The sequence below is a fragment of the Diceros bicornis genome (genome assembly GCF_020826845.1).
Source record: "Diceros bicornis minor isolate mBicDic1 chromosome 21 unlocalized genomic scaffold, mDicBic1.mat.cur SUPER_21_unloc_1, whole genome shotgun sequence".
Taxonomy (NCBI): Eukaryota; Metazoa; Chordata; class Mammalia; order Perissodactyla; family Rhinocerotidae; genus Diceros; species Diceros bicornis.
In genome coordinates, this window is record NW_026690885.1 from 3,743,013 (window position 1) to 3,769,878 (window position 26,866).

Sequence of the window (26,866 nt, forward strand, 5' to 3'; positions counted from 1 at the left end):
AACAGTACAGCCTTCCCCGCTTATACGCAGTTTTGCCTGCCACAGTTTAAGTTACCTGCAGTCAACTGTGGTCTGAAAATATTAAATAGAAAATTCCCAACTTCGTAAGTTTTAAATTTCGTGCTGTTCTGAGTAGCATGATGAAATCTCGCTCCATCCCACCTGGGACGTGAATCATCCCTTTGTCCAGCGTATCCACGCTGCATAAGCTACCTGCCCATTAGTCACTTAGTAGCTATCTCAGTTATCAGATTGACTATCGCAGTATCACAGTGCTTGTGTTCTAACAACCATGGACATCATCTGCTTATGACATCCAACCATCAACACCATCATGGCTCAATGATCCTCCTCATGTATTGTCAGAAGGTCAATATTAACCTAGCGCTACATCACAATGCGTAGATCATTCACCTCACTTCATCTCAACATGTAGGCATTGTATCATCTCACATCCTCACAAGAGGAAGGGTGAGTACAGTACAATAAGGTATCTTGAGAGAGAGAGACCACATTCACAGAACTATTTTTACAGCATATGGTTATAACTGTTCTATTTTATTATTGTTGTTAATCTCTTACTGTGCCTAATTTATAAATTAGACTTTATCACAGGTATGAATGCATAGGAAAGAATATAGTATACACAGGGTTCTGTATTATCCGCAGTTTCAGGCATCCACTTGGGGTCTTGTAACACATTCCCCGTGGATGAGGGGAGGCTACTGTACAAAAAAGGGGTAACTACACATGAATGTTTGCCCCCACATGATCTCATACCTATGTAGATAAAAGTAATGTCTTGCAAAGTCAAGTCATATACAATTCTCTTAGCCTTATCAGTTAAAAAAGCCTAAATACTTTACAGTAACCTAGATTAACCACAATCCTAGGAAATTATGTGAAAATTTTAATTAGGTAAATTCTGCTTGGAAACAGAGTATCCTATTACTAAGGCTCCTGCTTAACGATTTATTGAGTTTTCAAAGGATAAGAAGCGATCTTAGATGATCTTAGATTTAGTAGCATATACAGGATATTTGAGAGAAAAAAGAGGAAAAGATGAAGAAAGCACATGCTGAACTGAGAAATAGGGAATAACAAAAAATGAGATGTAAAAGAGTCATACTTCCCTGCAATTAATGACATCACAGAAAATTTTAAAAAGCAGTTTCCTTAACTCAATGATTTCTAGCCATTCTGGCTTTGTGATTTCACACTTTCCCATCCTCCTTAAAATGTTTCTTAACACAAACTTTGGAAATTTAAAAAATGACATTTTTTTAAAAACTCTGAGATAACTGCAAAACAAGCTCAGCAAACACCATTTTAACTGGTATTGACTTTAAAAATTGTTCAAATTTATTTAGTGAAAGAAACTAACTGATTTTGATGGCAAGAAATCTTTCTGGTATGTGTATACATAAACACAATGTTTCCAAACACAGTATACCATAGTAGAATTCAACAGGACACTAACAGACCCATGGTGCAAACCGTGCCCTGTGTTCAAATTCACTCTGAACTGGTTTTCCTTAAATGTCACAGGTCATTGAGGCTCCAGGGCTTCTCAAAGCCTCTAAACAGCCTTTAAACTCTGAATTTCTACAAAGGAGGTTTCCATTCAGCACATTTCCCGTGACCACATTCCCTATTCACTGCCTACCCACAACACTTTACAAGCTGAGATCCAGAGATTCTTCAACCATAAAACGATAATTACAATATTTTCTATAAGCCAAGGAAATTGAAGGGTTACAGGTCCACAAAGCTCCATTGCCAGCTAGAGACTAATTCTAAATGGCTGAGACCATTACAGCACATCACTAACCACCTGCCTCACCCTGTAAGAATTTTTCAAGAGCGTAATAGACAGAGACTGATTAAAGTGATTCAAATAAATTCTCAAATTTACATGGACAAACATATTATTAAAAATTTATTTAATCTACAGGCCAGCAGAGAAATTCTTCTGAGCATTAAGCATGTATCAATCATCCAAAAATGAGCAAAATATGATAATATATTTCTGGTCTTTACCCATAAATCTAGTCCTGGAGTAAATCATCATTCAAGATAATTTTAAAATAAAAAATATCTACCCAGGATTTGAGAAATTTGGTTGCAAATAACAACACATCCACACAGTGAGGCATTGATGCTCTGAAATCTTCCAATAGTATCTTCAGAAAGCTTAACTTCAGTTACATAAGAAACTTTGTGCTGAGCTGAAACTGATGTACAGGTGCATCCTGACCCAGATTTCTTAGTAAATAAGTTTCAAAACTGTCCGTTATAGCACAGCCCAAGACACATTTTCCTATGTATTCTTCTTCCCTTCAGTCAATGGTTATAGAGAGCTTTCTACATGGAAAGAATCAAAAAACCATTTTTTTAGTAGAAAGCTAATTATACCAACCAAAAATGCTAAATGACTTCTTAAGTCTATTTCATTTCATAAACTTCATTTTCATAAAGGAAAAAAGAAACGCTAAAGCAAAAATAAATTTAAAAATTCTAGCCAATAAAAATCAAATTTTACTTTAAAAACTATTTACAGTGTATATTAATTTTAAAAGGAGAGCATATTTCTCCTCTCATCACTCTATTAACATTCATAGTTACTGAAACTTTTGTTGTTTGCAAGAAAATCCCTATGTCTATAAAGTTCACCTCCTCACTCTTTTAACTAACTAGGCCCAATCTCCCTTCTCTGTACTGCCTTGTTATAAAAGCTTTGGGGAGGAGGTCTCAGGGTTAGTAACAATGACAGTAGAGCAAAGGAAAAGGATAGCATAACAGCAGTAAGGAAGAAAATGAAAGCAAAATAGAAGCAGGTCTTCCTCCTCCTGATAAACAAACACCAAGGCAGTTGAAAGAATTAGATAACTCGACAATCATACTTCTCAGAAGCACATACCTTGTATGGTAGAAATGGTGACTCAGAATAATTACAGAATATGCTTTGCAATTATTTTAAATGAGTATGCATAATAAGACTCCTGTAAGTAAATCTGCTTTCACAGGGTTTAACTTTTTTCAACTATACCATCTAATTTGACTTACTACTCATCTTTGCTTTAGATATGGCAGTAAAATATATAAAAGATTACTCGAACAGGTAAGCGGTCAGAATATAACAGCACGCGATCTCTCCGCATACTCAACAAGAGGATTTACTCTCAAGAGGCTTACTTCCTATTTTCCAGGTAGTTTTGTTCCTGTGTCTCCTCTAGGTATTTCTACCTATCAACCATTTCATTGCTCACTAATGAATAAGACAATGCGGGACAATGTGACTCTCCTATTCACTTACTATAGTCAATATACCTGTAGAGATCTGAATCAAAACTGAGATTCAAAAGTCTTCTAATTTACCTCTCAACTCTGGTGATTCATAAAGTTTTAGATAACAGAGTTTGACTAGAATCACCAGAAACTCTGTTACCTAAAATTTTATTACACATTGTAAAAGTGATAGGATGAAACTTCAAAATCATTTAGTTCAACTCTTAATTACTTTACAGTTGAGAAATCATTCAGAGAACTAGTTAGATGGTGTCAACTCAGGTTTTGTAACTCCAGATCAACACTTGTTCTGCTAAATCATGCTGCTTTCCGTAACTACTCCTTCTTCTCTATGATGTTCTTGTTATCCAAACAGTGCACCTGTGAAAGCTGATAAACTCATGTATTCCTAGAATGACTAGAAAATCCCAAGTCTCAGGTCAAATACATATACCACTGCTTCATTTTCTACCCCAACATTTTTTCTGAAACCCTCCTAACTGCCAAAACTTTCCTGTTTCTTGTCCATCACATTTCTCTATCACTATAATTAATGTTTTAGTTATCTAGTACCCTATGTTACATAAAACATAATGCTAATCATAATAAGCAAATATTGAGTGCTCATTATATCAGGAACTATATTAAGACCTTTAGATGTAGCATGTCGCTTAATCCTCAACTTCAAATAAGATAAATAATACCATAATCCCCATTTCAAAACTGCAAAAATCAAAGCTTCAGAAGTTAATTTTTTCTTTTTCGCTCTCCCTTTTTTTTTTTTGCTGAGGAAGATTGGCTCTGAGCTAAGATGTGTTGCCAATCTTCCTCTTTTGGCTTGAGGAAGATTCACCCTGAGCTAACATCTGTGCCAGTCTTCCTCTATTTTGTATGTGCGTTGCCGCCACAGCATGGCCACCAATGAGTGATGTAGGTCGGTGCCCAGGAACTGAACCCGGGCCACTGAAGCAGACCACACCAAACTTAACCACTAGGCCATGGGGCTGGCCCCAGAGGTTAAATAATTTGTCCTAATTCACAGAGCTAACCAGAAGTAGAACCGGGATAAGTAACCAGGCAGTCTCACTCCAATGTCCATATTCCTGATCTCTACATATGATAAGTATAAATAACTACATGGACTTTATTATTAATATGCAGATAACTCAAAATTTGGAGGCCACAGAAGAATTTAAAGAGTCTTTGTATTTGAAGAGGATTCTTTCACATTAAAATAGCTTAATATGGCTTATTCCCATAAACTATATCTTCCTTAAAAAGACATGGCCCAAGTAAGAACTCTTAACTCACTCATATATAATTAAAACTCAAATTAAAGAAAATAGGAGGAAAAAAGAGTTGCAATAATACTTTAACAAATATCCAGATCAGCATTGTCCAAAAGAACTTTTTGTAGTGATAGTAATGTTTTCTATCTGCACCGTCCATCATGGTAGCCACTAGCCACATGGGACTATTCAGCATTTGAAATGTGTCTAATGTGATTGAGTAACTGAATTTTGAATATTGTGTAATTTTAATTAATTTACATTTAAACAGCCACATGTGGCTAGTGGCTACTATATTGGACAGCACAGGTAGAAGATAAAATGCCAGAAAAAGATGAGGAAAGAAATTCTTATTGCCTTTATTTAGAGAGTGCACTAACAGTCAAATCAATTTAAATCTCTTTTCCTACTTGTTCTAGCTTCAGTTATTAACCCAAACAATATATACCTCCAAGGAGATTTAAGTAATCCAAACTTCTATACTTAAATTCTTCTTTGTGTATTTCAAAGGAAAAAAATAATTAAAACCTGTATTATCAACAAAGCTCCTTATATTAGAAACTTTTTACTGTTTGGATACCTAAGAGGAAGAATTTGAACCTGAAAACTGCCATCTACTAAGAAAACTAAAAAGAGTCACACAAGTTTTCCATTCTCTTCATAATAAATACTTGATGATAAAGTGCTTACCTTGATTCTCCACTACTGTTTCTAACACTTTCTTCATCACTGTGTCCATTCATTGTAAATATCAAGAAGTTTTAAAATAAAATATAAATCTTCCCAGTTTAAAAGATGAATATAAATACTGACTCCTCCTTGAACACCAAAAATTCACAGACGAATTTTCTTCAACATTCACAGGTTTCCTGGGACCCTTTTTGATTCACCTAAAGAAAACATATTAAGAAAATAAGAAAACTTCCTGTAGAGAAAAAGATAAGTCTATTTAGAACTTATACAAATCTACCTAGGCCAATCAGAAATACCTAGGCTTCCATTAACTACATTCCTGACTACTTACTAGAATTTATAGCACACCAGTGCTTATTTTTGACAGAAGAAATCAGAATATCTGCTGAGTGATAAAACTTTTAGACTAACTGCAGCTGTGTAGCGATACATATACACATATTATGGATAACTAGCTAACTAAAGAAAAACGGTAATATATAACATATACATACCTTCCAAGAATAGAAAACAGAGTCTTATTAGATACTTTGTCAAACCAAGTAAGGGGGGAAAAGGTTACCTTTAATCAAACACGAATTCATATCACCAAGAACTTCATACACTTGAATGAGGCAAAGTTTTGAAAATGCTCACATAAGAACAGAAGAATAAAAGGGTATCATACAATCTTCGCAAAAACTGTACAGGTCAAAATAAATGTGTACTTTCACAGGTTAAGCCGACAGTGGAATAATAAAATTTAAATAATATTTATCCAGTTTGGACTTGCCGAGATTCCATTAAAAAAAAAAAAGGTAATGGAATATACACTATGACTTTTTAAGTAACGGGTTTGGGGCAGAAATCACGGACCAAGACACAGCATTCCCACCTTTCAAGATTTCAGCACAACACTGGAGAGTCACCTACAAGCCATCCACGAATAAACAAAGGAGATCTCTGGCAGGGGAGGGAGAGGAAGAAGCCGGGGAAGGAGACATCAGATCCTTCCCCAGCCAGAAAGGACCTAGATAGCCGACTGAGAGCAGAGCTGTCCTCCGACCTCAGCAAAGAGAATTCAGTCCTACGATGATCTCCATTCCACAAAAAAAGAGGAGGAAAACAGGCCGTTGCCAACTTAATCATAGCAAACTCTACATCTAGATCGAGATTTTAATTCTCCAGAGACTAAGGTCCAGTAGACTCTTTGCAAGAACTGGTTATCCAAAAAGTAACTCTTCCACGCAACATTTACTCCTCATGTTAAAGATTAATTCCAACCCGTCAAAGAGCTTTACTGTTCAACAAGTCTTAAAAATCTAGGGACTCGAACAAACCGCCTCTTTCCCGAAAGTCTCTCTGCGTTGAGAAAGTTCACTCCTCTGTTCGTTCTTTCCTTTCCACCTTCCTTTCGCTCCTCAAAACGGCTTTCTCTGGACATTCTAACTTCCTTTTCCCCCCTCATCTGCCTTCCCCGAGTCAGTCCTCTTTCTGAGGCCCTGCTCACAGCCCTGAGTGCTGAAGCTCCAGGCGCACGCAGCTCTCTCCAGCCTTTCCCGCGTCTCAACAATGAAGTCAAACCTCCCCAACCCTCCTCCCCTGTGCCCGGTCCTTCAACAGCTGCTCTGCTCCTGCTGAGTTTCCGAAGCGGGGCTCGAAAGGAGGCTGGAAGCCTTCCTCCTCCCTCCTCCGTCCATCGCAGCTTCGCTCCAGTCAGTCTCCCGGCCGGACGCACACTCCCACCCCCGTCCCTCCCAGGGCCTCCCTCCCGGTCCCCGAGTCTCTCTTCCCGCCTCACACTTCCCGCCGCCCCGCTCCGCGCCCTCCCGGGCTCGCCTGGGCCGCCGCCCCCTCCCCCTCGCCGCCGCCCCCCACGTGCCGGGAGGCCGGGTCGCGGCGGGGGCGACGCGCCGGCCAAGCGCTCGCCGCTCGTGCTCCGCGGCTCTGCCCTCGCGGCCCCGCCGCGCCCACGCCGAGGAGGCCCGGGCTCCGCCGCCCGCCGGCGCTAGGACGCGCTCCGCGGAGCCGCCTGCGCGCGCCACTCACGCGGCCCCCGCGCGCCCAGCCCGGCCGCTGCCGCCGCCGCCGCCGCCGCCGCCGCCCTCGCAGAGCCGCCCCGGCCTTCGCCCAGCGCCCCCGCCCCCGCCCGGCCGGCTCCCGGCCTCCCCGCCACATCCTGACCCGCCCGCCGCCCCCTTTCTTACCGGCGGCCGTGCAGGCTTCGCGGGGGCGGAGGGAGCCCACTCAGGTCTCCGCCGCCGGGTGAGTCCTCGGGCTCCGGGCGTCTGGGGGGAAGCAGGAGTCCGTGAGGGGGAGGGGGAGGGGGAGGGGAAGCCCCGCCCCGCGGCTCCCACGCGCGACCCCCTGTGGAGCGGATCCCATAATCCATTCAGGATTGAAGCACCAACGGCGAGGGCAGCTAAAACGAGAAGGAACGAGCCGTCGTCGTCGCCGCAGCCACGTGCGCGCTCCCGCTCCCGCCGCTTATCGGCTCCCGGCAGCCGCCATAACGCCGAGAGAGCAAGCGCAGCCATCTCCGTCGTAGCCGCCGCCGCCGCCGCCGCCGCCGCCGCCGCCGCCGCCGCCGCCGCCGCCGCCGCCGCCGCCGCCGCCGCCGCCGCCGCCGCCGCCGCCGCCCGCGCGACGTAAGCTCCCTGCTCGCTCCCCTTCCCCACTGGGCGCGAGGAGGGATTTGTTGATGCAATTGGATTCAAGGTCAGGAGGAGGATGGAAGCTGTACATACAATGGAATGGGATGGAGCTGATTGATGACATCCATTTGAAAAGTAATATGTTTGGAGATGAGTAGGTGTGGAGATCATTGGTGTAGGACTTACTGAGTTTCTGATGCCTTTGAGTCATCCAAGAGGCTTTTGGATTGAAGTCTAGAGCTGAGAAGTAAGATCTAGACTGAAAACTAACTGTTAAGTATGTAGGGAGAAATTAAAGTCTTGAGTATACATGAAATAGACTTAGCAGACAACCTAGGAGTGTGCAATGAAGAATTTAAATTAATTTTTGGCTAGGTAGAGGAAGATGAGCTGGCTAAGGAGTTGCAGATATCGGATGGGTGTTGTGCAATGGAAGACAAAGGCATAAATGATTCAAGGAAGGAGTGGTGAGTAGTGTCCAATGCTGTTGAGAAGTCATGTGAACTAAGGCCTGAATAATATCCATTAGATTTAGTAACATAAGGGTCATTTACCTTAGCAAGAACTATTTTGTTGGAATAATAGGACCAGAAGCCAGATTGGAGTGGGATGTGATAAATGAAGAAATGGAATCAGTGAGTCTCAATTTCTCTCTCAGACAGTTTGACTTTGACTTGAGAGTGAATATGAATTGTTCTGTTTGTTTTTTGGGGGGGGGGCTTGTGGATTTTTGTTTGTTTAGGTGATAGATTTAAGGTGTTTCAAAGACAATGGGAAATATCCCTTTGAAAGAGAGGTTGAATGTATTAGAGTTAGCTGTAAGAATTAACACATATACATTTTTTTTCCCCAATCGGGAACTGAACACTAGATATCACTGTTTATAGTTATGGGCTATAGACACTTAATTGGTGTAGCTTGAGAATTTCTGTGAGTCTTTTACTCCCCAGATACATGCCTCATGCTCTACTAATGTTTGAAAAGTCTTGGTAGAAATCTATTTGAATATATTCCCATATATTCCTGGGAAGAGTAATATGTTAAGAAGGTAGTTCTCAGCTGTGCCGAAGTTTAGAATTACCTAAGGAGCTTTAAAATAAAAATGCTCAAGGGGCCAGCCTGGTGGTGTAATGGTTAAGTTCGCGCAGTCTGCCTTGGTGGCCTGGGGTTCGCAGGTTCAGGTCCTGGCTGCGGACCTATGCACTGCTCATCAAGTCATGCTGTGGTGGCAAACTGTGTACAAAAATAGGGGAAGATGGGCGCAGCTGTTAGCTCAGGGCTAATCTTCCTTAGCAAAAAGAGGAAGATTGGCAGCAGATGTTAGCTCAGAGCTAATCTTCTTCACCAAAAAAAAGAAAAAGAAAAATACTCAAGACTTACCTTAAGAGATTTCATTCCATTGTTCTAAGGTGGGGCCTTGGCATATGCGTTCTTTCAAAGCTCCCCTTTTAAAAAGATGATTCTAATGTGCCGTTAGTATTGAAAAACTAGGGACATCATTGTATTAACACTGCATTGACTCATGACATTTGGTTTAGATGAAGTGTGGAGAGGCCAGAATATTTATTTAGAAAATAGTGGTTATTAACAGGGCAGTGGTGGGTGGAGATTTTGCACCTCAGGGGATATTTGGCAAGGATCTGGAAACATTTGTGGTTGTCACAATTACTTGGGTGGGGGCTGCTACTGATATATATTGGGCAGAGGCCAGGGATACTGCTAAACATCCTACAATGCACTGGACAGCCCCCCACAACAGAGAATTATCTGGCCCAAAATGACAATAATGCCATTGTTGAGAAACCCGGCTATAAAGGATGGCAAACTAGGTAGTATCTTTTAGTGAAATCTCAGTCGGTGGGGGTTGTGGTTTGGTAAGGGTGCTAATGAATGAGGAGGATCTATTCTATGTAACAACTTAGCCTAAAACTAAGCCTTGCTTGTAACCAGCAACAAAAGAGCCTCAAATAAAGATGGAGCTTGCTGACAGAAGAAACAGCTTTCATAGCTGAAAAGTGTTTGCCTCTGGGAAACAGGGACCAGAGATGGAGAGAAGAGAGATGGCGAGAAGAGAGACAAGGCACAGGACTTTTTAACTGTTAGCCTTTCAAAACTATTTGATTTCTTAATGAACTTTAATTATTTAGACTTTTTCAAAACGAACCTAATGGAGATTAGAATTTTAAATTGAGTCCATTTTAAAAAATTATTTCTTTAATTACTGTTTTAATACAAGCAACTTAAAAATTAAAATATGTGGTGTTCTAGATGTAAAGAATGGTAATAGAGGAGTGGGATACATAGATAGATTTAAAAGGAAAGGCAGGTTCTTAAAGGACAAGACGTTTGAACTTGTTTTTGTTGTTTTAAGTGCCTAATGGCTAGTATCTTTAAATGTAGGTACTATGAAAGTATTGAACAACCAAAAAAGTACTGGATGCTTGTTTTTTAAGATAGGTTTCTTAAAATAAAATAGACCTTTTATACATAAGGTTATCATAGCCCATTTCCAAGTGATAAGAATATCATTTTTTCTTTTTCTTAGATTGATATTGATAGTACGCTTTCTCTGAATAATATTATGGCCCTGTGTTCCACTTGTAAAATATTTCCCTGTTTCAATGTGAAGCAAATTTATTACTCCCGAATAGATTTTCACAGTCCTCTTATGTTCACTCTGCATAAAATTCCAGATAAATGTTTGATACTTTGCTCTTCTTACTACAAATTTGATTTGGCATCTTTTCTCATCCAGATTTCAAATGTCATCTGACATATATTTTAGTAGAGTGTTTCAGTATCTTCCACAACCACTTAATTTTTATACAGGATAAATAGTTGGAGACACATTGAGTACTTTTCTCACTATACAAAAATGCCCATGTGAGGGAAAGTGGTGGCTGAAACCCAGCTTGTGTCCACTCGCTGTGTAGTCTGCTAGGAAGAAAGGGCACATATTGTAATTCACACAAAGTTTCTATATGTATTAGTGGTGACCAAGGTTGGAGAGGAAAATAACAACAACAATAGGGGAAGGTCGTAGAATATGTGATCAATTTCAACTAAGATTTTTGGAGCACCCACTGAGTGTTAGGCACTGAGATCACAGAAATGAGGAAATCAATGGGCCTACAATGAGCACGGTGACCATAGGCCTGTTTACACAGAACTACCCCAGTTTGTATCTGTTTTCCCATTGTCCCATCTGGTTAGTGTCCCCTTTCATTCTCAAATGTGTACCAGTTTGGACAGCAAATTATGTAGTCACCCTAAAAAGAAGGAAAAATTCATTCTAGTCTGAGTGGCAAGGTCATGGGTAAGTGAAAGAGCATGATCTCCTCTGGTTCGGCATGACAGGAGGGTTGGTGGGGGAAATGGCACGAGGTAGATATATGACTGAAAAGATAAGGAGTCTGAGGTGGTGAAGGGCCTTATACACCACTTTTAAGGAGTTTTTATTTGTCTTGAAGGCAGTGGGGACTGATGGTGGTTTGGGAGCAGGGAAATGATAAGATCAGATCTGTTTAACGTTGACAAGAACAAAAGAGCAAAAGTACATTTGTCTACCGTCACCGCCCCCCCGCCCCAGTAGACACATACAAACACACAGGGCTGGGGAGAAGGAGAGGAGAATCTTGTCCTTTCTGAGTGTAAACACTTACAACTGAGCTCCATTTAATCTTAAATCCACTATAACTCCTTAGAATGAAGGACCGACCCTCCCCATTCCATCTCTAAAACACACTGCTGTCGTTGGTATGCGGAATCTCTAACAGCTTACAGCTGGCAAGCTACTCTAGCGCAACATACATTTTTGCTCCTGTGAGTTGAATTGTATATTTTAAGAGATGATGTGTTTGTTCTTAAGCCTGTTAATTCTAGTTGTACTTGTTATTTCAATTATGTAATTGAAAAAAATTATGTAAATTGATGAACTAAGAAGGTAAACAGTTTTTTCTGTGAAAATTTTGTGGAATGCTTTTGAAAAACTGAAAGATAACTAGCTAAAAATATTCAGATAAATGAGGTGTGGATGAGACAACTGTAAAAAAAAAAAGAAAGAAAAAAACAAAGAAAGAAAGAAGGAGAGCCAGCCCTGATGGTCTAGTGGTTAAAGTTCAGTGCGCTCCCCTTCGACAGCCTGGGTTCAGTTCCCGGGGGTGGAATCAGACCACTTGTCTGTCAGTAGCCGCGCTGTGGTGGTGGCTTACACAGCAAAACTAGAAGGACTTACCACTACAATATACAACTATGTACTGGGGCTTTGGGAGAGGGGAAAAAAAAAAAGAGGATTGGCGACAGATGTTAGCTCAGGATGAATCTTTCCCAGCAAAAAAAAAAAAAGAAAGAAAAGAAAGAAAGAAAATAGCATAAACATCCAGAAGGTTCTGTGCTCAGTTTGCTTTACCCCCAATTGTGAGACTGAAGCCATAGTAATATGCTCTACTAAAGAGACAGGTTGAGTCTGACACCTGCAATCAGGGCTATTACTTGGTTGGGCTTGCAGTAGTCTAGGGTCATTCTCCAGAATTCATCCAGTTTTTGCAGGGGGCAGAGAGGTGAATTAAATGGAGATATGATAGGGACCATGTATTAGGGTTCTCCAGAGAAACAGAACCAATAGGGTATATATAAAAAGAAATTTGTTACAAGGAACTGGCTCCTGCAGTTATAGAGACTGAGAAGTCCAAAGATCTATGGTCAGTAAGCTGGAGACCCAGGAGAGCCTATGGTATAGTTTCAGTCCCAGTCTAAAGACTTGAGAACCAGGAGAGCTGATGGTATAAGTTCCGGTCCACGTCTGAGTCCAAAGGCAGAAGACTGATGTCCCCGCTTGAAGACAAGAGGAGAAAGCAAATTCTCCCTTACTCAGCCTTTTTGTTCTATTCAGGCCTTCAACAGAGTGGATGAGGCCCACCCACCTTGGGGAGGACAGTCTGCTCAGTCTACCAATTCAAATATTAATCTCATCCAGAAACTCTCTCACAGACACACCCAAAGTGTTTAACCAAATGTCCAGGCACCCTGTGGCCCAGTCAAGTTGACACAGAAAATTAACCTCACAGACCTCCACCCAGGCATTCTTGTGATCCTTAAGAGTGGCGCTAATCTCTGCCATGCACACCCAAAATATGATACATTGTTTTTGGTTTATTTTGGCTGAAGCAGGCTGGGTATCAATTTCCAAGACTTCTACTTGGCCTTCACCACTGTAACAGCTCTTACTTCAGGAGCTAAAACCCAAAGTGGGGATTACTCCAACTGCCAAGTATGTTACTCACAGTTGTAACCTTCAGGGACTGAGGAAATGACCACTAGGTGTTTCCATGGACCCAGTGTACCTACTCTGAGCCAGGATTTGGCCATTTATTGCCTGGCTTCTGTATGTTCCTACTCTTAATGAGGAGACCAAGATGATAATCTGGGTCTCTAAGTATCAATGTCAACTCAGATCCTGTGTCTAATTTTTCCTGAAATGTCTAGATATTCCCCCTTTCTCAGTGTGCAGTCACCTGAGAAAATGGTGTAGGTCCCTTTGAGGAAGGACTAGAAGAATTATTACAGTATATACTTGCCATAGAGTTGTGGGGTCCTTTCCTCCATGACTTGGCCACCTTTATAGTCAGTAGGTTCTGGGTCTGAGAATTAACTCAGATCTGGAAACTGGACAAGAGATCGTGACACTTTTTATTGTAGTGACCAACCTCATCCACTCTTGCTTTCTTTGATTACATATATTAGGTAGTACCTTTATTCCCTGCCCATTTATTTTTCCCCTAGGAGCACTGGGTTCTATAAAACATCTCCACAACTCTTTCTAGGTCAAGCTCCCTTGGCTATCACTCTGATTTTGCCAGTCATTCTGATAATTGTGACTACTCTGACTTCTGGCATTAAGTTCTGCCTCCTGGATCTACTATGCTTCTGGGCCCCATCATTCCCATTGCTATTAATAAGCCAAGCTCTGTGATAGCATCTCCTACTGTGAGCCCTGGCCCTCAGAGGTGAACTGTCACTGAACTTCGTGGTGAGGGTGGTGTCTCTTTTACCAGGATGTCTCTCTTACTGAAGGCCTTGGTGAATGATGTATCCTCTGGCCCCTCCCATAATCTTCCCTAAGGGCTTCTGGCCTCACATAATATATGCACTCCAGCCTGCCCACTCCCCTTGAGGTTTTTAATCCCGCCCTCCACTGACTGCCATGGCAATTTAAGCATTTCAAGATCTCTCAGCACAGGCTATTACTTTCTCCAGACTTCTAGGAACCATCCTAACGGGGAGTTTGCGCCTGGGGCCTGCCATGGTGTTACATCCCATATCTCAAGAGTGCCTCCAAGTCAATAAGCTCACCATTATCCAATCTTATATGCTAGGTCTCTTGACTAGGCCCCCTCAAAATCCAGTCCTAAAAACTTCCCTTTTTCCTGCCAATATATGCTGACTCATTCTGGCAGCTTCTTTGGGGTATAGATCAGGCCTAGCACATTCCCATGTAGATTATGCTGTGACTTAACCCTAGTTATTGGCGTGACTGCCATGAGAGGAGGTGGGGTAAGTTTCTGAGAGGGCTCTCTGTTGCTTTATTCAGAAGCACTCGCTGCAGTGGCTTTCTGCGTGGGAGGAGTGTTAGCTTTTAGTAAGAAAGGTGGGCAACCTCTGCAGGCTCTCAGTGTTCAGAGGGGTCTCAGGAGCCAGAATCTTTGCGGGCATCCATCCAGCTGTCCCCATCCCATGCGTCAGTGTCCCAAGTTTTCCAACAAGTTACCTATCTTTGGCTTCAATTTTTTTTTTTTTTTTTGTGAGGGAGATCGGCCCTGAGCTAACATCCGTGCTAATCCTCCTCGTTTTTTGCTGGGGAAGACCAGCTCTGAGCTAACATCTATTGCCAATCCTCCTCCTTTTTTTTTCTTCCTCAAAGCCCCAGAAGATAGTTGTATGTCATAGTTGCACATCCTTCTAGTTGCTGTATGTGGGACGCGGCCTCAGCATGGCCGGAGAAGCGGTGCGTCGGTGCGCGCCCTGGATCCGAACCCGGGCCGCCCGTAGCGGGGCACGCGCACTTAACCGCTAAGCCACCAGGCCGGCCTGGCTCAGTGTTGCCCTAGGACCTCTCCCCCAGGAGATTTACATACAAATATTATCAGACTAAATTAAATCTTAGACACGTCTTTGGAAGATTATGCAACACTGAAATAATACTCTTAATCACATAATTGACATTTATGGAACATTCTCGTCCAAAACTACAGAATATGTATTCGTTTCTGTTATATATAAAACACTCACCAGGTATTATGGCCATATTCCAGACCATAAAACAAATCTCAGAATGTTAAAAATGCTTAAAATTGTACAGAGTACATTCTCTCACCATAACAGTACTGATAAGAAATCAATCACAGAAAGATATCTGAAAAATATCTAAATATTTGGAAATAATCCAACATGCTTTTAAATAATCCATGAGTCAAAGAAATTATGAGAGCAGCTGGAATATACTTTCAAATAAATAAAAATAAAACACAAAATTTCCAAAGATTTTGAGGTATTGCTAAAGAAATGCTTAGAGGGAAATGTAGAATTTGAAATGATTATGATAAAAATCAATGTTTTCCTCAAGAAATGAAAAAAAGTAGATCAAAGTAAACTCACAGTAAGTAGAATGAAGGAAAAATAAAAAGAAGAGTGGAAAATCAATTCAATAGACAAAGAAGAGAGAAAATCAATGTAACCCAAAACTGGATCTCTGAAAAGATCAATAAAATCTATGAAACTCTAATCAGGCTGAATAAGAAAACAATGAGAGAAGATATTACTTACTAATATGAGGAGTGAAAGATGGAACATTTCTAAGATCCTACAGACATTAAAAGAATAATAAAGTTATTTTATGTACAACTTTACACCAATAAATTTGAAAAATGAGATGAAATGGACACATTCCTTGAAAGCCACAAATTACCAAAACTGACTTAAGAAGAAATAGAAAATCTGCAAAGTCCTATATACATTTAAAAAAAAATATTGAGGGCCCGACCCCGTGGCCGACTGGTTACAGTTCCATGTGCTCCACAATGGCGGCCTGGGTTCACAGGTTCAGATCCCAGGCAAGGACTTCCTCCACTCATCAGCCATGCTGTGGTGGTGCCCCACATACAAAATACAGGAAGACTGGCACAGATGTTATCTCAGGGCTAATCTTCCTCAAGCAATAAAAGTGGAGGATTGGCAGTGTATATTAGCTCAAGGTGAATCTTGCTCAGCAAAAAGAAAAAAAACATATTGAAAACTTTCCACCAAAAAGGACATATCCTACCCCACCTAATAAGGTAATTAAGAAATAAAGGACATATAAATTGGAAAATAAGAAGTAAAACTATCTTTATGTGTAAATGATATGATCATGCACATAGGAAATCCTAAAGAATCCACAAAATAGCCACTAGCTCTTATAAATGTGTTGAACAAGGTCACAGCACACAATATAGAAATGCAAAGATCAATTGTATTTTTGTATTTCTATATACTACTATCAAAAATTGGAATTTGAGAGGCCAGCCTAGTGGCATAGTGGTTAAGTTTGTGTACTCTGCTTCGGTGGCACAGAGTTCGTGGGTTTGGATCCCAGACGTGGACCTACTCGCTGCTCATCAAGCCGTGCTGCAGTAGCATCCCACATACAAAATAGAGGAAGACTGGCACAGATGTTAGCTCAGCGACAATCTTCCTCAAGCAAAAAGAGGAAGATTGGCAACAGATATTAGCTCAGGGCCAATCTTCCTCATCAAAAAAAAAAGGGAATTTGAGACATACAACTAGAATATACAACTATGTACTGGGGTTTTTAGAAGGGGAATAAAAAGGAGGAAAATTAGCAGCAGATGTTAGCTCAGCATGAATCTTTGTAAAAAAAAAGAAAAATGGGACTTTGAAATTGAAGTACTATCTACAACAGTGTAAAAAAATATGACATACTTAGGGATGAACTCAAAATATGAAAAAGATCTGTACAATGAAAAGTAAATAGGACTTCCGAGAGAAATTAAGGAAGACCTGAAAAAATGGGGAGATATATGTTGTTTTAAGGATCAAAAGACTCAATATTGTTATAGTGTTCACTTTACCCAATTTGGTCTATAGACTCAAAGCAATCCTAGTCAAATTCCAAAAGTGTAAATTTCATCTAGAAAACTGTAAGTTGATTTTAAAATTTAGATGGGAATGAAAAGAATCTAAAGAGTCAAGCAAACCTAAAAGAAAAAAATCTGTATATCTTATACGATCTGGTTTCGAATCATGTATCAAACTACAAAGATTTCAGATCCTGCAACAGACTATAAAGATGCCATAATCAAGAGAGTGGGTATGAGAGAGAGAATAGACACATTGATCAAAGGAACAAAGAGAGAGTCCAGAACCACACCCAAATGGTCATTTGATCTTTGACCAGTTTGGCAATGCAAATCAATGAGAGACATGACAGTCATTCAACCAATGGTGCTGGGACAACCAATAGAAATATAAGGGAAAACACCCTGACAACTACTTCATACTATAGACAAAAATGAATTAAAAATGGATCGTAGACCTAAGCATAAAAGCTAAAACTATAAAACTTCCAAAAGGAATTATAGGAGAAAATATTTGAGACTTTGTGGTTACTTCTTACACAGGAAACAAAAGGTACGTACAGCAGAAGAAAAATTTTGTAAATTTGACTTTATCAAAATAAAAAATCCTGCTCTTAAAAAATGAAAAAGAAGAAAAGGCAAGCCACATCTTGGGAGAAAATATATGACAAAGGAAGGGCTTGTCTCCAGGATACAAAGAGAACACTCACAACTCAGTAAAGAGATGAACAAGACAATTAAAAAGTGAGCAAAATATTTGAATTAATACTTTCAAATGGGACAAATTGCCAATAAGCATGTGAAAAGATGTTTAACATCAACAGTCAACAATGAATGAAGATTAGAGTCACAATGACCATTGCAGACATATAAGAACATATTGTCTTAAATTTAAAAGACTAATAACTGAATATTTTCAGTTAATCTAGGTGTGGCCAAGGTCAGCGAAGAAAGAAAGAGAGGGAGTGAGGTGGGACCACTATTCATTGCTACCCGCCAGTAGCAGGGGCTGTGCGAGAGCTCTGCTGCCATGATTTAATCCTCGAGTTCCTCTGAGAAGGCCGTTATCCCACTTTACCCAGAGGCCACATAGGTTGAAACTCAGATCCCTCTGATTCCAGAATTCTTGGTTTATCCATGATATCACATGGTCATCGGGGACACACAGCAAGACCATCTGCCATGGGATTCCTTACGCTTGCCCTTTCTGGGATCAAACCTTGTCCCCAAATTTCTGAGTGGTACTAATTACAGTTAAAGGTAGTGGAAGTGAAGCTGAATAGCTCACTACAAATCTCTGGGTTCCACAGAGGAACCAGGTTCCTCTGGGTTCAGGAGGAACTCCTTGGACCCAACGCACCTTCAAGCCACAGAAAAGCAATCACCTCCAAAAGGCGGTGTATCATCTGTAAATCTTCGACAAATTTTGTTTTTAACTCTGCTTGTTTGAAGAAAAATACACCATTACTTTTAGCCTGAGCATGTGAATGCGGAAGATAGTCCAGTGAACTGGTAAAATACCCAGGAAGTCACCAAAGCTGTTCAAAGAATTAAGTTAAATGTTACTCCAGCTTAAAATATGTTGATAGAAATAGCACATTCCTGTGACTCTGCAATAGAGTTTGAATCTTTTCACACACAGCTTAGTCACAGATTTCTTACAGCATACAGGAATAGCCTCTTGGAATGGTCATTGTTTTCATGTTGAGTGGCTTGCCTGAGAATTTTTATATTCGGTTAGGCACCTGAAGTCGTATACTTCTCTTACTCACAAATAATATTTCAATATGTGGTCTAAAAGACTCCATCTTGTATCAACTTAGTAAACTGGAGCCAACTGAAAACAAGCAATTACTAAAAATAGCTTCCAGTTTCTTAACTAGAAAATCTTCCATTGAAATAAGGGCTGTCCTTTCACACACCTGGCTGATTTATAACTGAAGATGCTGTACCCACTTGAGATCTCCAGAAAGGGAGAGTGGACATCAGTGATGGCTCTGACATGTCGATAATCTGCTAACAAAGAAAACTTTGAATGTTTTCTTTATGTCCATATTTCTTACACATCACTGTTGCCCTAGGAAGCAACACCACCTTCTCTGCCTGCTGTGCTCCATCACACTCCATCTCCCCGTCTCTGTCCGTCATCTTGGTATTTACCTTCCGTTCATACTTTCTGTTCTTTTATTCTTGCTTCCTCCTTTCCTGCTGTACTTTGGTTAACTAAGTATTTCTTTACATTGCATTTTATCTTCTCTATTGGTTTTTTTTGCTGTAACTCTTCATGTTATATTTTATTGTTACTATAGGGTTTATAAATACACATCCTTAATTTAATACAATCTACCTTGAATTAATATGACACCACTTTGTATATAATGTAAAATCCTTACAACAGTATAATTCCATTTAACTTCTCCTATCCTTTGTGCTTTGTAGGTTACGTATTTCGATTCAACGTATATTGTAGGTTCTACAGTGCATTATTATATTACTCTAAAGAATCAATTAACTTTTAAAGATTATTAGTTAAAAAAAATATTTTATACCTACTCACATTTTTACAATTTCTAACACTCTTATAAATACAAATTTCCATTTTCCTTTAGCCTGGAAGACTTTCTTTAGCAATTATGGTGTGAACCTGCTGGCAATACATTCTTTCAGCTTTTGATCATCTGAAAATATCTTTATTCTGCTTTCGCTTCTGAGAGATATTTTAATTGGACATAGAAGTCTAGATTGATGCTTTTCATCTTTATCACTTTAAAGAGGTAACCATTTCTTGAGGCCTACATTGTTTCTGATGGAACGGACTCATTCTTATCATTATTCCTCTCTATAAAATGTGTTTTTTAATCTGCTTGAAGAATTCCTTTTTTAAATAAACGTTTTATTTTAGAACAGTTTTAGATTTGCAGTAAAATTACAAGGATAATACAGGGAGTTCCCATAGCCCCCACACCCCAGGTTACCCTATTACTAACATTTTACTATAGGATATTCCATTTGTCACAACTAATGAACCAATATTGATATATCGTTATTAACTGAAGTCTGTATGTTATTCAGATTTTCCTGTTTTTTACCTAACATCCTAATTCAGTTCACGGATCCCATCCAGGACACAACATTACATGTAGCCCTGTCTCCTCAGCCTCCTTTGGGCTACGGTAGTTTCTCAGACTTTCCCTGTTTTGGTGACCTTGACAGTTTGGAGGATTCCTGACAGATTGGTCAGGAATCTTGTAGAATGTGTCTCAGTTTGGATTTGTCTGTTGTTTTCCTAATGATGGGACTGGGGTTATGTGTTCTTGAGAGGAGAGACACAGAGGCAGGGTGCCTTTTCCATCACACTGTATCTAAGGTACATCTCAACATGGCTTATCACTGTTGATGTTGACCCCAATCACCTGGCTGAGGTGTGGTTGTCAAGTGTCTCCACTGTAAAGGGACTCTCATCCCCTTTCCATGCTGTGGTCTGTGGGAGGAATTTACTGTGTGCAGCCCACACCTAAGGAGTGAAGAGTTTTGCTCCACCACTTACAGGGCAGAATATCTGCGTGAATTATTTGAAGTTCTGAACATGGGAGACATCCATTCTCCCCCATTTTTAATTCATTCTATCATTTGTTTATATAAGTACGGGCTCAAAGATATCTATTTATACTTTGGGTTATGACCAAATAACTCTATTTTGTTCCTCCAGTTGGTCCAGTTTTGGCCATTGGGAGCTCTTTAGGATGGCTCCTGTGTCCCTGTGACAGACTGCATCTTTGTGCATTTTAATAATTGCTTCCTTACTTCTGTCATTACAAGATGCACCAGCCTCATCTTGTATATTTCCTACTCCATGCCTAGAAACAGCCATCTCTCCAAGAAGCCTTTAGGATTTTCTTTTTATCTTTAACTTGATGGAATTGACCATGATGTGCCCAGGTTTGGGTTTCTTTGTGTTTCTCCTCTTGTAACATTACATATTGTACATTTGTTTAATATACACATCACGCTTGCAGTGTCTGGCACATAACACGTGCTCAACACATATTAGCTATTACAATTATTAGTGTAAAAAGATCTCATTTGCATTACATCTGAGGTCCTAAGTGACCTGGGAACCAATCTCCTTTTTGACCAAAATTTCACTAACTTTATCTCTTTTATGTGGGTTCTTCTCACCCTAATCACATTTCGTTTTTGCACACATAGCTGCTGTAGTAACATCTTCCCAGAAGGCATCGTGAGTCCTCCCAGAAGCCGTATTCTGCCATCCATGTGGCTCCATTATGGTGCTTTCTCCTGTTGACCAAATGTGCTTACAAGTCAGAAGGGTGGTCATCCAGGGTCTTCCTGTTCCCCCTTCCTCTTTGAGGGTGGCTTTCGGTGGAATATCAATAAAATCCTACCTAACTGTTTATGATATTTATTTTCTAATGCTTTTATTCCTCTACCTTTACCCACATTTCCAGCCTTAGGTTGTTATAAATACCTTTATAATGTCTTTGACGGCTCTTGAACCCGACGAAAATGCTAGTAATGTTGATTGGGGTAACAGTAAGATTATCTTACAATGGAATTTGTGAGTAGGCTTTTGAATTTCTGAATCCTGATTTAACTGAGCCACTTCTTCTCCTCTAAGAAGACTTAGAGGGAGTTAAAACAAACCAAGAGGGAAAATGAATCAAAATATCCCTTTATTTTTAATGGGGTTGGGCAAGAGATCCCAATGGCCTCAGAACCCAATGTTTAGTGAATGTGCTGGACCATGTAGAGGGCACTACTTTTTTTTTTCCTACTCCAGGAAGGTCTGAATATTCTCAATTCAAAGAAAGCACAAATATCACTCCTATATATTTCCCTTTAACGTCTAAGCCTTAGTGTCAGCCATCGTCAATATAACTAGAAGAAAGACTGATTAAAAAGAATCCAGGGCTGCCAAAAGCCAGGACAGACACAGAGAGAAGCCTAGAGCTGTCTTAGTTCACCTTGGCCCGATATCCTGGGGTCACCACTTTGCACCAAATCTTAGGGCCGCAGCCTTGGCCTTCTCCATTCTGTCCACTTCCACTGTGTCATCATGTGGAAGAAGAGAAAGAAAGAGCAAGTCAGAGTCTCAGAGGGCCATCCTGTCCAGAGTGTATTTTTACAATTTTTGAAGGAAAGTGGTGGGGGGAGATCTTCTGTTTTATGTATACAAGAAAAACGTAAAAATTCTGGATTCCCAGGAAAGGTAAGACAATAGGGCATGGTCTTGTGCAGTCTCTTTTGTTGTTCTTCTCACATTGCGGGGTCAAGAAAAGAAGATGGTGATGGGCATGCATTATAGCTCCTGCTCCCACAGGTCCACAGCCAAGAACTCCACCCTATCCCACCTAACATTATAAATCATATCTGGGTGCGTTGCCCACAAAACTATCAAGACAGTGGTATAAACATACAAATCATAATTTAAAAAAAAAGATCAGTTACTTAAATACCCCAAATTCACGGCCACTTTATAAAATTTAGTAGGTATCTCTTTCCATTATGGAATTACTTATCTCCACAGATAAGTAAAAATTTCATCGAAGTGTATCTTCCCTTATTTTGTTACCCAGAGAAAATCCCACTATATGGCCCCTTCCCCACTTATTCTGCTCATCTCTGAGTCAAAAGCTGAAAGAACAGTCTTTATTTGGAGCCTAATTTGCTTAAGTTTCAACTGCAGCCTGTGGAATCATTCACGGGAGCTGACGCAGCCACCTCAGTACCCCCGGAGCCTGGTTTTCTCAAACCCAGTGCTTTCACATTCCTCATCTTTGCATGGCTCTAAGAACAGTTAGTAGAGATAAGAATAGCACAGCAATGACCCTACACCCATAAAATTGAGAAAACATAAATAACAGAATGAAACGTGAAGACTGCAGCAACTTTAAATCTACGTACCAAGTCTAGACTGACACCGCTATCAGTACAGTCAGCAACCTCATCTGGACCCTCCCTTCTGCCTACTGTGTAATTACACTTTGTGAGTCGTCTCTTTCTCCTCCTCCGCCGTTTTATGTAACAGTTCTTTCAAGTATGCCCTAGCATCCTCAAACCTCCAGGGATTTCCATTTCTCAGACATCACAAAGAACACAGAAGTAAGAGACAAATTTCTCTTAAAATTTACCTTCAAGGCTACACATTTATCTGCATCTTTATATATCGTATTTTCTGTCTTTCCTCCTTCCTGTAGGCTAATTTCCCTGTGTGTTCTCTGCATCTCATCTCCTCTTGCCTCCTCAGACTATTTGATTTATTCAGTTATTCTCTCTCGCTTCTCTCTCTCAACTTCTTTATGTTTCCTAACATGTAAATCCATATCTGTATGTTAAAACACCTCCCCTGATCCCACATCCTTTTTTAATTATCACTCTTCTGCATGCCACATATTAAGCTTTTAAATGGGTTTCAATGCGTTAATTTTTTCCTCACTTTCCACTTTTTTGCTTGTTTTTGTTGTTGTTGTTTTTCATTGTAGTAAAATACACACATATAAGATTGACCATCTTAACTATTTTTAAGAGTACAGTTCAGTGGCATTAAGTACATTCACATTGTTGTGCAGCCATCACCACCATCCATCTCCAGAATACTTTTCACCTTGTAAAACTGAAGTTCTATACCCATTAAACAGTAACTCTCCACCCCCCTCCCCCAGCCCCTGGCAGCCTCCGTTCTACTTTCTGTCTCGGTGAATTTGACTATATAAGGTCTAGAGACGTTATATAACTGAATCATACGGTATTTATCCTTTTGTGCCTGGCTTATTTCACTCAGCATAATGTTCTTAAGGTTTATCCATGTTGTAGCATGTGTCAGAATTTCCTTCCTTTTTAAGGCTGAATAATATTCCACTGTATGAATATGCCACATTCTGTTTATCCATTCATCTGTCAATGGAAGCTTGACTTGCTTCCACATTTTAGCTATTGTGAATAATGCTGCTATGGAAATGGGTGTACACATATCTCTTCAAGACCCCACTTTCAATTCCTTTGGATGTATACTCAGAAGTGAAATTGCTGGATCATATGTTATATTTTTAAATTTTTTGAGAAACCACCATACTGTTTTCCACAGAGATTGTACCATTTTATATTCCCACCAACAGTGCACAAGGGTTTCTTCCACTTTTTTAGCCACTATGATCTTGTTTTATACAAGCTATTTAATTGAAACTATTCTTGACAGGATCGCTACTTATTTCCCTACCACTAAATCCAATAGTTCTTATTCCGTCTCTATTTATCATAATTTCTCACGAGTTTTCATTCATTACTAAATATTTATTGAGTGCTTACTCTGTGCCAGCCACTGTTGTACTTACTGGGGATGTGGTAACAAATGAGACAGATGAAAAACCCTGACCTTGTTAAGATGTGTTAAAAATAAAAAAGCAAATGGTAAGTGGCAAATGTAAAGCAAAGACAATATCTGGGAGTTATTGATGAAAAGGTATTGACAAGTTAAGTAACTGGTTAGAGAGAAATCACTGAGAAGATGACCTTTGTGTAAAGACAAAAAGGAAATGTATGCCGAATGGTACACTTAAATTGGGTGAATTTGTGCTTTGCAGTTAATATCTCAAAAAAGCTGTTAAAAAAAATAAGTGGTAGAGAAGTTTACAATTCGGTTATCAGCAGGAAAATAAAGAGAAGAAGAAAGAGAAAAACCAGTTTGAGAACAGGGGAAACTTTGCATTAATTAGACAAATTAGTTTTGAGGTTATGGCAAGGAGATTAAGTGTGAGGTGCGCAGTTGGGTGACAGAAATGAGAGATGAGGCCTCAGAAGAGATATCCAGATATAAGTGATACTGAGTGGCTGCGTGGAGCCAGTAGACGGTACCCAATATGTTCTCAGAGCATCACTTAATTGCTGCTCTACTCCTGATACTCAAGATGAAGTTAAACCTCTTTGAAAATCTTATTGACTCCTTAAAATCACCAGTTCTGGTTTTTCTATTCATATTTTACACTTGAGAGACTATAACATGTTATGAGATTACAATTGTGTAAACCTATTGCTAAATTTAATTTACTTTTTGTGAGACATATAGTCATAGTTACTCACTTAAAGTAAATGCCATTTAGTAATGGTAGGATGCTGTTTTGAAACTAATGAGAATATTCTAAAACATAACACATTCAATATGTATAATTTATGTTGCTTATTGTGTTTTCAGTCTTTTTTACATTTAGTCAAATATAGAGTGCCAATTGTAGACTCAAATTCAATGCATTGATTTCAAGTTTCATTTCATTTCAACAAAATGGTAAGATTTGGTCCAAAAACAAAGATTTCCAAGGATTTCTGTCCATTAAACATTTCTTCTAAAGAGCTTTTTCAAAGAGTTAATGGTAACTTAATCAAATACACATGGTTTAACATTTCTTTGCAAATCCAGTGATTGAGGAGAAAAACAAATTTGTGCAAAATGTGTTTGCCAGAACCTTTCAAAAATAGGTTAAGATGTATTTTGTTGAAAATGAAAGGCTGCTGGTTTCTCCCATCTCTATCAGCAGATACCGTTGTTGAAAAAAGGAGAGCCAAACCCAAAAATGATGGGACACTAGAACCAGATGTGAGTTCTCACACAGGAAAGTGTTTCATGATGTTCCAGACAACTAACACTACCAGCTTTGGTTACCATCAAATGGAGGCTTTGCAGCTGACAGAGTTCCAGCCCTTTGGTAAGTGGTCTTGGGGTTGGCTCCGGAAGGATTGTCTCCTGCACCTGGTCTCCAAGCCTTTCTGTTATTCCTTTCTAGACTATAGCCTTCAATATTAGTCTAAAACTTTCATCCATGATAAAAACACATATTACCTTTTTTGAATTAAACAAAACTCCACTCTATTGCATAAACTTATTACATAAACTTATGTAAGCTTAGGTTTCATTAGTAAAATGGGGATAACGTTGCCTTCTTCCAATTCATTGAGACAATTGGAGGTGTTACATGCCCAGTTTAGAAGAGTGACCAGAATGAGGACTCCTCATTGTGAGTGGCCAGGACTCAAGGGTCTTTGCTCCCCAGACCCACTTCTCTCACTTCAGCACAGCTATATTTTGGAGTATTTCCCTGTGACACCACGCTTGAGTCTAATTTCTGTGGCACTGCATATTTTTTAGGTTGTAACAGAAATCCAATTTGAACTAAAGTAATGAAAATAGGATTTATTGGAAGAGTACAAAAGTAGAAGACAAAATTAGTGAAAAATGTAAAGGAAGTAAGGCATCTCCTAGCATCACTGTCAGCAATCTCTCTCCCAGTACCCACCCCTCTTCCTCTCTCTCTATCTCTCTTTCTTTCGATCTCTTTGTATTTTGTCTTTGCTTTTTGTTTTTCTTTCTGTCTCAGCTTCATGCTCTTGTATGTCTGATGGCTTTCTTCACACAGCTGAGCACACAGCTGCTGGGAGCTCAGGAGTCACATCCTTAAAGAGTTGGGAGAATGTGAAGGAGATTTGTTCCCCAGAGAGTTGGACAGGAAACTCCTGGAGGGTGCCGACTGGCCTGGAGAGTCAGGTGTGTCTTCCTGGACCAACCATTGTTCTGGGGGATGGAGTATGCTGACTCACCCAGGGTCAGGGCCCACCTGGAGCCAGAGAGTGTGGAGACTATGAGGGCAGCACTCCTCTTTTTCAAGAACCAGATGGTCAGACAGGAGATTTACCAAGGGAAGAAGGGTTACAGTTTCAGGCAAAATAATTTTTGTTTACTGTAGAAGTAGTAAAAAATACTAAGCTGCAATTAATAGCATTGTGCGTGTATGATTCAGATAGCCATTCCGGTCTTCAAATAGGC

The 26,866-nt window shown here is 40.0% G+C and overlaps 1 pseudogene; it reads left to right on the forward strand.

The window, feature by feature from the left end:
• Positions 1-26,866, forward strand: part of LOC131401856 (adhesion G protein-coupled receptor E1-like) — a 431,573-nt pseudogene that overhangs the window by 121,799 nt on the left and 282,908 nt on the right.